This window comes from Thalassophryne amazonica, chromosome 4 (genome assembly GCF_902500255.1).
Source record: "Thalassophryne amazonica chromosome 4, fThaAma1.1, whole genome shotgun sequence".
Classification (NCBI taxonomy): domain Eukaryota; kingdom Metazoa; phylum Chordata; class Actinopteri; order Batrachoidiformes; family Batrachoididae; genus Thalassophryne; species Thalassophryne amazonica.
The window spans coordinates 44,176,183-44,187,036 of record NC_047106.1 but is presented as its reverse complement, the minus strand read 5'-3'; the positions used below and the strand labels follow the sequence as shown (position 1 = coordinate 44,187,036).

Genomic DNA, 10,854 nt, shown 5'->3' with positions numbered 1-10,854 from the left:
AGGAGGAGCCAGAGGTCCCGTCAGAGGAGCTTCAGTGGGGCGAAAAAGTGACGGCCCAGATCTGTGTCGGGGAAAGCCCCGAGACGAAAAAACCCGCTCTGATGGGCGTCCTGTCTCGCGTCCACGCTCCTTCATCCGATCATCTAGACGAATCACCAACGATATTAGCTCATCTAAATCGTTTGGCTCGTCACGGACTGCCGGCTCGTCTTTTAATGACTCATTTAACCCATCTACAAACATTCCTCGTAAAGCTGCGGCACTCCAACCTGACTGAGCAGAAACCAGAGAACATTGCATCACCGCACAAGACTCCGGATGACAAACAATCGGTTCGGACGCCGAATCTCTGGGTGACGGAGTTATCTGCACTAGTATCGATGGTGCCGCAGCTGGAGCAGCAGCGAGCGGAGCGGCTTGCGCTGCAAGCTCCGTAACACGGGCGTCTGTTTGTTTAATTTGGTTTGCGAGATGCTGTAATTGCTCCCATATTTTCTCCAAGTGTTCTTGAACTTTTTCGGCAAAAGGAACCGCCTCTGCCGCTGGGTCCATTATGGAATGGCCGGAAACTACTGTTATGTGTCGACGCGGGTTGAGGAGCGGACCTGCGTCTGACAGAACCCAGCGCTAAAAATAACCAGAAAGCGGTTCCAAAACAAAACAATTTATTTTTTACCCTCTTTGGTGCATAACAATGTGTACAAACTAAACAGCGTCTTTCTGGTGGAGTGACTATTGGCACGCTCTCCAGCGCCCATAAGGCCCCGGCGCTCCTGGACCCATGACCACCGCCAAACACCCCCCAGGTGGACACGACAAACTGACTCTCTGTGAAGCAAAGAAGAGGTGAGGTAAGTCAGCAGTTACAACAATATCTTTCAAAAGACACACGCTATCAGCAACACATTCAGGTCTGTATCTTTTTTAACTTTATGCAAATGAGCAGCTTCTCACAACAGGTGGAGGATCAATTATCCGCACGCCACAGCAGTGAGAGGCAAGCTGCACAATTCTCATCACAATTCAAGTATACTGTGTAACAAAACACCAAGTTACTATCAACAATTAGTCAAACACTTAATCACCTTTGATGTGTGCTGACAGCATGTGTCCTCACCCTTCCCTGCTTCACGGGCTCGATGTGTCAAACCCAGGCGCGGTCCTCAGCATCTCACAAACGAACATCACAAGGTCGAGTTCCCGGCAGTTCTGCTTGAATCACACATGACTTAAATGCAGAACGCCATCCAATTATCTGCTTCAGCTGAAAGTCTTTAAGGTTGCATGTGAGCACCAGTCACAGGTGCTCCACATGATGTTGATGAGGGTGAGGACTCTTCAGCCAGCACCTTCTCCATAGACAAATCAGTTTCCATGCCACCTGAAGAGCAAAGAAAAGAAAAGAACACCAAAATATCCAGCCACACCCCCCAACACACAACATTAGAGGTCATCCATGTCTTTATGTCTGTAAGACAATCCTGCAGTTTAGCTAATTGGTGTGTGTCCTCTGGCTTCATGGATAGATAAAGCTGGGTATCATCTGTGTAACAATGAAAGTTTAAGCAATGCTGTCTAATAATACTGCCTAAGGGAAGCATGTATAAAGTGAATAAAATTGGTCCTAGCACAGAACCTTGTGGAACTCCATAATTAACCTTAGTCTGTGAAGAAGATTCCCCATTTACATGAACAAATTGTAATCTATTAGATAAATATGATTCAAACCACCGCAGCGCAGTGCCTTTAATACCTATGGCATGCTCTAATCTCTGTAATAAAATTTTATGGTCAACAGTATCAAAAGCAGCACTGAGGTCTAACAGAACAAGTACAGAGATGAGTCCACTGTCTGAGGCCATAAGAAGATCATTTGTAACCTTCACTAATGCTGTTTCTGTACTATGATGAATTCTAAAACCTGACTGAAACTCTTCAAATAGACCATTCCTCTGCAGATGATCAGTTAGCTGTTTTACAACTACCCTTTCAAGAATTTTTGAGAGAAAAGGAAGGTTGGAGATTGGCCTATAATGTGCTGGCAGGTGAATTTTCTTTGTTGCCTTCGGGCCGTCGTTATGTTTCACCTGTCTGCAGGACGAATCGGTTGTTAAAATCTTTTATTCCTTCTGCTATCCCTCTTTTAAATTCCTTGTAAGGTGTGGATGTATGGGTATGTGGCTGTAGTATGTTGCACATTTTATGTGGATGTAGTATGTTTTTTTGTTTGTTTTTTTTGTGATGTGCCGGTATGCAGGCTGCTGAAATTAATTGCCCCTGGTGGGATGAATAAAGTTGTCTAAGTCTAAGTCTAAGAAATCCGCACACAATGTTTCTCAGCCCAGTAGATGAAAGAGAAATTATTAATGTAGTTAGTACATGTAAAAGTAAAAAGTCAATGGATCATAATGAGGTACATACGTATATCCTTAGTAAAGCGAATAATTACTGAAATCGCAAAACCATTATCATATATTTTTAAAATCATTTCAAACTGGAATTGTTCCTAACAGTATGAAAGTGGCAAAAGTGATACCTTTATTCAAATCTGGTAGCAAGCATCTTTTTACTAACTACAGGCCTGTGTCTCTATTGTCACAATTTTCAAAGATACTGGAAAAACTTTACAACAGCAGACTGGATAAATTTATAGAACGACACAACTTGCTTAATGAAAGTCAATATGGTTTTAGAGCGAAAAGGTCCACTACACTGGCATTACTCGATTCCATAGAAGAGATCAATAAACATGTGGACCAAAGGGTAATAGTAGTAGGTTTATTTATTGACCTAAGAAAGGCTTTTGACACAATTGATCACAATACAGTATATTATTTCAAAAGTTGGAACTGTATGGGATCAGAGGGGTTGCTCTGAGTTGTATTAAAAGCTACTTAAAAAACCGGAAGCAGTTTGTTAAACTGGGGGACTACTGTTCTTCATGTCTGGACATCATTTGTGGGCTTCCATGGGGTTCTGTGCTGGGCCCAAAATTATTTATTTTAATACATTAATGATTTATGTAAAGTTTCAGGTCTGGTTAAAGTTGTTCTCTTTGCAGATGACACAAACCTGTTTTGCTCAGGGGAAAATATGCAACAATTATTATCAGATTTAGGAACTGAAATGATAAAGTTAAAGAGATGAATTCAAGAATATTTTACTGATATTAACAAATTATCATTAAATTGATCTAAAACTAAATTAATGTTATTTGGAAATTATAAAAAAGACAAACAAATTCAGTTAAATATACATGTGGTAAAAAGAGAACGTGTCAAAGAGGATAAGTTTTTAGGTGTCATTATTGATGAAAAATTAATTGGAAAGCTCATATTCAGCATATTCAAATGAAGGTATCAAAGGGTATTTCAGTATTAAATAAAGCAAAGCATGTTCTTGATGGCAGAGCACTACTTTATATTGTTCATTGGTTGCACCGACTTACTGTGCTGAAGTTTGGGGCAACAATTATAAAACTACATTGCAACCATTATTCATTGTTCAAAAAAGAACAATTCATAATGCAGGTTATCGAAACCACACCAACCCATTGTTCATTAAATCTCAAATATTAAAAATTCACAATATCATTTTGTTCAAGACTGTTCAATTAATGTACAAAGTGAAAAATAATCAAGTGCCATTTAGAATTCAAGAATATTTTACTGAGAGAGAGGGAAAATATAATTTACGGGGCTTGTATCATTTTAAAATTGCTGGCACTCAGACAACCAGGAAAGGTTTCTGTGTCTCCATGTGTGGCCCTATGGAATATCCTGACAGATGAACTCAAACGATGTCCAAATATCAATCAGTTTAAAAATCAATATAAAGAAATGATGTTTTCAAGATATGTATCTGCTGAGGAAGGATGAGTTTTGTGTGTAGCCAATTGTAATTGTAAATTTGTTCGGTAACACTCCGATTGTGTCCTTTAAGTTGAAGAGATTGAAAATGGGAGTGGGAATAGTTGTGGTTTTTTTGTTTTTGTTTTTTTGCACTCCTTTCTGATGACTAGATAATGTTACATTTGGTTAAAGGGGTAGGCGTTAAAAAGCTTTGCTTCTGCCTACACCCTTTCAGGCACACAGATGCATTGTCAATCCATTTTCTTTTTCATTGTCAATCCATTTTCTTTTTCAGTGTCAATCCATTTTCTTTTTCAGTGTCAATCCATCTTCTTTTCATTGTAAGGTTTGTTTGTTGTTGTTTTGGACTGTGTGTGTGTGTTGAATAAATAAATTCATTCATTCATATATATATAATATATATAATACACACACACACACACACACACACCCACACCCATCATGACAAATACCAAAAAAAAGCATGCAAAATTAGTCAATGAACTCCAATTTGCAAAACCCAACCAGACAAACAATGGAACACAACACACAATCCCGAAAGCAATAACAAAATTAATAAACCTAAGTCTTTAAACTATAACAAACAATTTTATTATTCTTGTAATGTCTTTTAAAACCCACTAAAGTAGTGGGCATATCCTAGACATGTTGTGGCAACAGTTTTTTTTTAACTTTATGCATAATTTGTATTGTGATGTATTCAACCAAGTCCCAGAATTTTAGCATATGTAAACAGGCAAACAATGGCTTGTACGAGCTCGTGGGCTCATAAAATGATTTGTTACAGATCATTCCTATAGCTTTCTTTTGCAATAAAAATATTGGATTAGTATTACAGTAACACGTTGTAGGACAATTGACCATTTCTTTGTCAATCTGTAAAGGAGACTTTAACCTGGCTTTCCAGATACTTAGGTTTGGTATTTTTTTCCACATACAGGATAAATCTTTGGAACACTGGGTTAAACAAAAAAACAAACAAACAAACAAACAAAAAAACAGGTTAAAGATCAGATACATGCCCCTATCCTCTGGCATTCTGAAGGAGCAATGAAACTCTCCAACTATGCACCTGTACCCTTTTTGTGTCTGTCAACTTTTTGTTTGACTGAAAAGCAGTGATCCTTTTTTTTTTTTTTGCACACTATCAAACTCCAGGATGATGTTTCTGTTGTCATGTCAGTATGTAAATGTTGGTTACTTCTGATATTCAAAGGACAAGGCAGCACACCTGATTGTTGTTGTCTACATCAGCACCATGGACAGTGCTGATAAGGAAAAAACAGGTTTGGCCATTTATAGTATAAGGGATTTGTTTGTTTGTTTGTTTTCCTGACACTGTGGCAGTCCTGTCATAGTACAGTCTGAACTCATATTACACTGTGTTGCCATATTTTGGTCCAAGTCCGATTGGTTAGCATGTGTCAGATAAAAGTGCACAGGTGGTTGGTATTTTTAATTTAATTTAACCAGGTTAGTCCCGTTGAGATCAAGACCTCTTTTGCAAGGGAGACCTGGACAATTATAAAGTTTCCAATTCACCTAACCTGCGTGTCTTTTAATGTGGGAGGGAACCAGAGCATCTGGAGGAAACCCACACAAACACGGGGAGAACATGCAAACTCCACACAGAAAGACCACAGGTGGGAATCAAACCCATGGCCTTCTAGCTGTGAGGTAACAGTGCTAACCACTAAGCTACCGTGCTGCCATATATTTTATGTATTCCATCATGTAATGAGTCTGTTTTGGTCTCTTATTGGCTTTTACTTCCACAAAGAAGGTCAATCATTTTTTAAAATAAATATTGCAAAATGGAGCATTATGAATGCTTTTTATCAGTACCAGAAAAACATATGCATGTCACAAAATTAGATGAAAATGAAAACATCTTCAAAGTGTTTTTGTTTAATTACATCTGCACACACCCCATCTTGCTGGTACCAAACAAGCTAAAGCTAACAGGCTAAGGTTCAGGTGTTTGGTGGAATGGGTTTTGGTTTTCATAACAGGTGTGCATATTAAAAAATATCTCTGGCTTATTCAGAAACTGTGACACTTTTGTTAAATACCTGCTAATTAGTGCGACCAGTGCTAAAATATAAATTAATCATTACTAAAATTTCACTCAACATAAATACTGGAGCACAGATTTCTTTGATGGTGCCGTAATACAAATAACAGCAAAGCAAACCATACTATCTCAGATATTTGAAATGTAATGCTCTGAAAGGACACAGTAGCTAGCAGTGGCTGCTAGCCACCCCAACTACCAGCAGTGGCTAGCAGGGCCCTGGACATGCCAGCATATTAGCTGTCACTCGAAGTCACCACACCTCTAATTAGTCATAGCTTTATGGCTTTTTGAATCAATCTGTAAACATGTTTATTTCTGCTGTAAATTTGGAAATTTTAACATGGGCTTCTATGCTTCTGGAGCCAGCCTAGGTGTTGGCCAAAATTAATGACCCAAAATTAATATCATGATATGTTTCCCTTTGGGTGACAGTATTATATGACGGTATTTTATTTTGAGCTTTATGGCCCCTTTCATAATGATCTTTTTGAAGCAAAGGTTTAACCTGGACTTTCAAATCGGCTCCTTTTTACAGCTATATCTGTTTAAAAGGACCACGATTGTGTTAATTAACCAGTGTCAGTAAGATTTAAATGAGTCAGCAGCATAAAACGTCAGCTGGTTCAGTTGAATAATTTCCATTACAATTACGTGTTATTGGGAAAATTACTTTAAAATGAGTTATACCCATAAGAAAAGTATTTTAACAGGTGGTTTGACTCACAAAAACATGGGGGGGGAGAACAACATGATAAATGGCCACATAGACCACCTCCATCTGTGGGTCTGATCACAGGCCCAGCAGTGCTGCAGCACTGATCAGTGCTCCACTGAAATATTTATTGAGCTCAAAATGAATGGATGCCTGGAATTCATTGTCATTTTCTATAGCCGCTTACTCCAATCAAGAGCTACAGGGACTGGAGCCTATCCCAGTAGTCATAGGGCAGGAGGTGCTGTACACCCTGGATAGGCCGCCAGTCACAGGGCCATGTTTGATTATTTTTCCTGAGGTTTTTCTTGTCTTGGCTTATTTATTAAAAGAAAAAGTAAAGAAAAAAATTAGCCCTACCTGTGTTCTGTATTACCGCTGTGTTTAAGGCATTGTGCATTCCACATCGTGGCCTACTATCACAATGGTTATGAGTACCGCCCACCCCTAAGACCACCTCAAATGGCCATTCAAGGAACTGCAAGTTTTGGAGCTTCTGCATTTGCTTCAATTTTACCACCGGAGGATTCCGCTTGGTTCTGTATCAGTTGATGTATTGATCCTCAAGAGTGCTGCTCTAGTTCTTGAATGTGAGGAACAAATTTTGTTGAAAATTTAGTGAAACATCACACAAAGTCAAACAGTCCTTCAGTGCTCATATGGCCGATGTACATTTGAATTCTTCTGTCGCACTCCATCCACTTATGCAGCAGATTTGTCACCTGCATGAAATCAAATAAATCAAGTGTTCTTGAAATATTCAAAATGTATTCAGCTGTTCTCTTGGCTTGGCTCACCAAGCCATTAAATAATAGCTGAGTCATTCTGCTGTAACTTAATTCATGAGGCCACTTTGGAGATTTATTCTTGGGACCAGTTACAGCATCTATGACTCAGTGACAGAATCAATCATAAGACATCATAAGTGACTAAGCAAAGCAACTCTCCCAACCAGCATTATGGCCACGACCGCGTGGAAACGACAGTGACAGAGCGACAGAACATATGTCCTGGAGCAAAAAAAGTGACATTTAGGGGAGGTGATGGTCTAGTGGTTAAGTGTTGGGGTTCAGATCAGAGGATCCTCTGTTCAAACCCCAGTCTGAACTGAAAATCACTAAGGGCCCTTGAGCAAGGTCCTGTAATTCCTCCCGGTTCTTTTTGTAATATACTGCCCCTTACAAAGAACAAAATCGATATATTCCTCAGTTTGAATTTATTGAAAGTCACGTTGAAAACCAGGCCCGGATCCCCAGACGGACTCCATTTTCTATAAAGACCTCGAACATGGCCAACATAATGCTTTTATACAAGACAATATATAGGCAGTACAGTGGGTGGGTTTTAGTCTCACAAACCTAATCTTACTGGTTCCCCACAGATGAGGGGAAGCTCCACCCCTTTATCTGAAACTTGCGCATGTGCGATGGAAGTGAAACTCTTATGATGAAACCTTGAACCAGTTAGAACCAGGTTGCAGATACTTCTAAACAGATAACAAAAGAAAATACTTGACAACTTACATAAAATAAGGAATTAGCACAGATATTATCTAACAGTCCTTAATCCCCTAGTTGCTCCCGGTGTGTAGTGAGCACCTTGCATGGCAGCACCCTGACATCCATGTGTGAGTGTATTTGTGTGAATAGGTGAATGTGAGGCATCATAGTAAAGTGCTTTGGGTGTCAGATGGAAAAGTGCTACATAAATGCAGCTCATTTAAAGTTGAGTAGGGGGGCAAAGCTCTCGATTTACCAATTGATCTACGTTCTAACCCTCACCTATTGTCATGAGATTTGGCTCATGACTGAAAGAACGAGATCGTGAGTACAAGCGGCCGAGATGAATTTCCTCCGCAGGGTGGCTGGGCGCTCCCTTAGAGATAGGGTGAGGAGCTCGGAGTCGAGCCACTGCTCCTCCACGTCGAAAGGAGCCAGCAGAGGTGGCTCAGGCATCTTTTCCGGATGCCCCCTGGACGCCTCACTGGAGAGGTGTTCCAGGCACGTTCCATTGGGAGGAGGCCCCGGGGAAGACCCAGGACACGCTGGAGGGACTACGTCTCTCGGCTGGCTTGGGAACGCCTCGGGGTTCCCCCGGAGGAGCTGGGGGAGGTGTGTGTGGATCGGGAGGTCTGGGCAGCTTTGCTTGAGCTGCTGCCCCCGCGACCCAACTCTGGATAAAGCGGAAGAAAATGGATGGATGGATGAAACAACAATAGAGTTAATATTGTCAAAGTATAGAAATAACATTCTGTGTGAGACGTAAGAATCAAATGCAAACAAGCCCACTGGTGCAGTACTGATCCCCGGAATTCCGCTGCATGAAGCAGAGGAGAGTCTATGACACCACCTGGATGGGACGCCAGTCCATAGCAGCTTACTTCCCCCAGGCAAGGGCGGTACCTGTTTACTGCCGGGTGGACAGAGACAATGGAGAGGATGTGTCTTTTTCGATTACAAGGATATGAAATGAGTGAGAATCAAACTTGGGTCTACATATTGGTAGCCCAACTCCTTATTCCACTGAGCCACCTGCTTTATATGAGAAGAAAGAAAGAATAAATTAATGAACGATATTCAGACTGTGTGCAATCCTTTTGTACAGATGCTGGACATCACATATTTATGAGTAAATGAACGTATTAATTAAGGGGTTGTTACGATGGGTGTTGCTTACAATGAAGAGGAGCAGGAATTACTGTAATTATCTTCAGACTGCTCACACTCCTTTTTTTACAGACACAGGACACACTATGCACAAAAAGCAAAACAAACAATCAGACAGCACATATTTTTTTGCATTGATACCTTAATCATAAAGTTGGCCGGATGGGACACTCAAAGCAGTAAACACAACAACTGAGCAACAGAGAGAAGAGTGACTTGTACAGAGAGCAGCTCATGTCATAGTTCTATAAAGCTTCTTCTTTTACGTACTGTGTCGTGTTCTATGTAGTTACTCTCTTATTATGCCAGAGCCTTTGAAAATCAACCATCTGTTTTCCATTTAATCCTTGTTAGAATGTTTGAACATTTGGAATTTGTTTTTCTGTTGGTCCACATATGATGGAAAAATCACTGCATTTTTGTCAAAGTTCCAGAGTGTTTAAATCTTTTGCACGGTGTTTTATGTTTTATGAATTCCAACAACCTTTATGATTCAAGAGGAAATTACACTCATTATTAAAAGCAATATTAAGTGCTATGTTAAAAAAACATGATGTAACAATACCAATTAAAAAAGGTCTAAACATGATGACTGCAAAATGTGTATTGACCTAAATTCTTCTGTTAAGGCTAAATCATTTTGATTTGTGCTAAATGTCCTTTGTGATTTTCTGTACTTCACATTGTCTAAAAATGACATCATTATTTATGTCTAAAAAGTTCACTATTTCTGCACCAAAAATTTCAAAATGTCTTGGACCAACAAAACAATCAGAGGTAAAACATAGATGTCATAAATTGTGTTGAAGCCTTAAATAAAGTGACAACTAACCACCAACTGCAGAAAAAAAAAATCATTCTGAGCAACTGAACAAAATCTCAGACTCTGATATTGTGGTTTGAGGAGCTGACAAGATAAAAGTCACGTGCAGACACGGAGTCATCCCAGGGTATGTAATCAGAAATTGGAATCGATTTGATTTGCTTAATTTGTGATAAGACATTTGATTTGAGCCCACATGATTAATTTGCAAACCCGGTGTGGCTGTGCTTCAGGAAATGTGTATTACTTCCACCTGATGTAGAAGGAGGTTACCGGTGACCTGGTGTGAATTACAAAGAAGGAAGCATGCCGGAAAGTGATGACTTTCCCGTGGTCCTCAAGGCTGTTCTCCATGTGATTAAACCAAAGTGATCCCAAAGTTTTCATGAGATATATGACTGGAACAAAGTTCATAGTATATACAAAAAGATCACTTTACAGTTTAAAAGGAAAGTAATACTGCAAGTTACAGCACTTGTAATTTTTTTTATATTATGGTGAAAATCAGTCTGATGAAATGCAGAGAAGGCAGAAACTGCCACTACTTTGGTCATATAATACCAAATGTCATGCTGCAGTGGACCTAGTACCCATAGTCTCCCATTTCCCCCCAACAAGACATCTCAGGGGTACCCGGTCAAAGGCCTTTTCCAACTCCACAAAATAGGGTGCACCCAGAAATTCACAGTGCTTCACTTAATTCA

The 10,854-nt window shown here is 39.8% G+C and overlaps 1 long non-coding RNA gene across 1 annotated transcript; it reads right to left on the bottom strand.

Moving 5' to 3' along the window:
• Positions 1-235: 235 nt before the first annotated feature.
• Positions 236-5,524, bottom strand: LOC117509156. The gene is made up of 3 exons (XR_004560277.1): positions 5,387-5,524; positions 4,891-4,896; positions 236-245 (listed from the first exon to the last, which is right to left on the bottom strand). It is a non-coding gene; the product is annotated as an uncharacterized LOC117509156 (long non-coding RNA).
• Between the last annotated feature and the right edge of the window lie 5,330 nt (positions 5,525-10,854).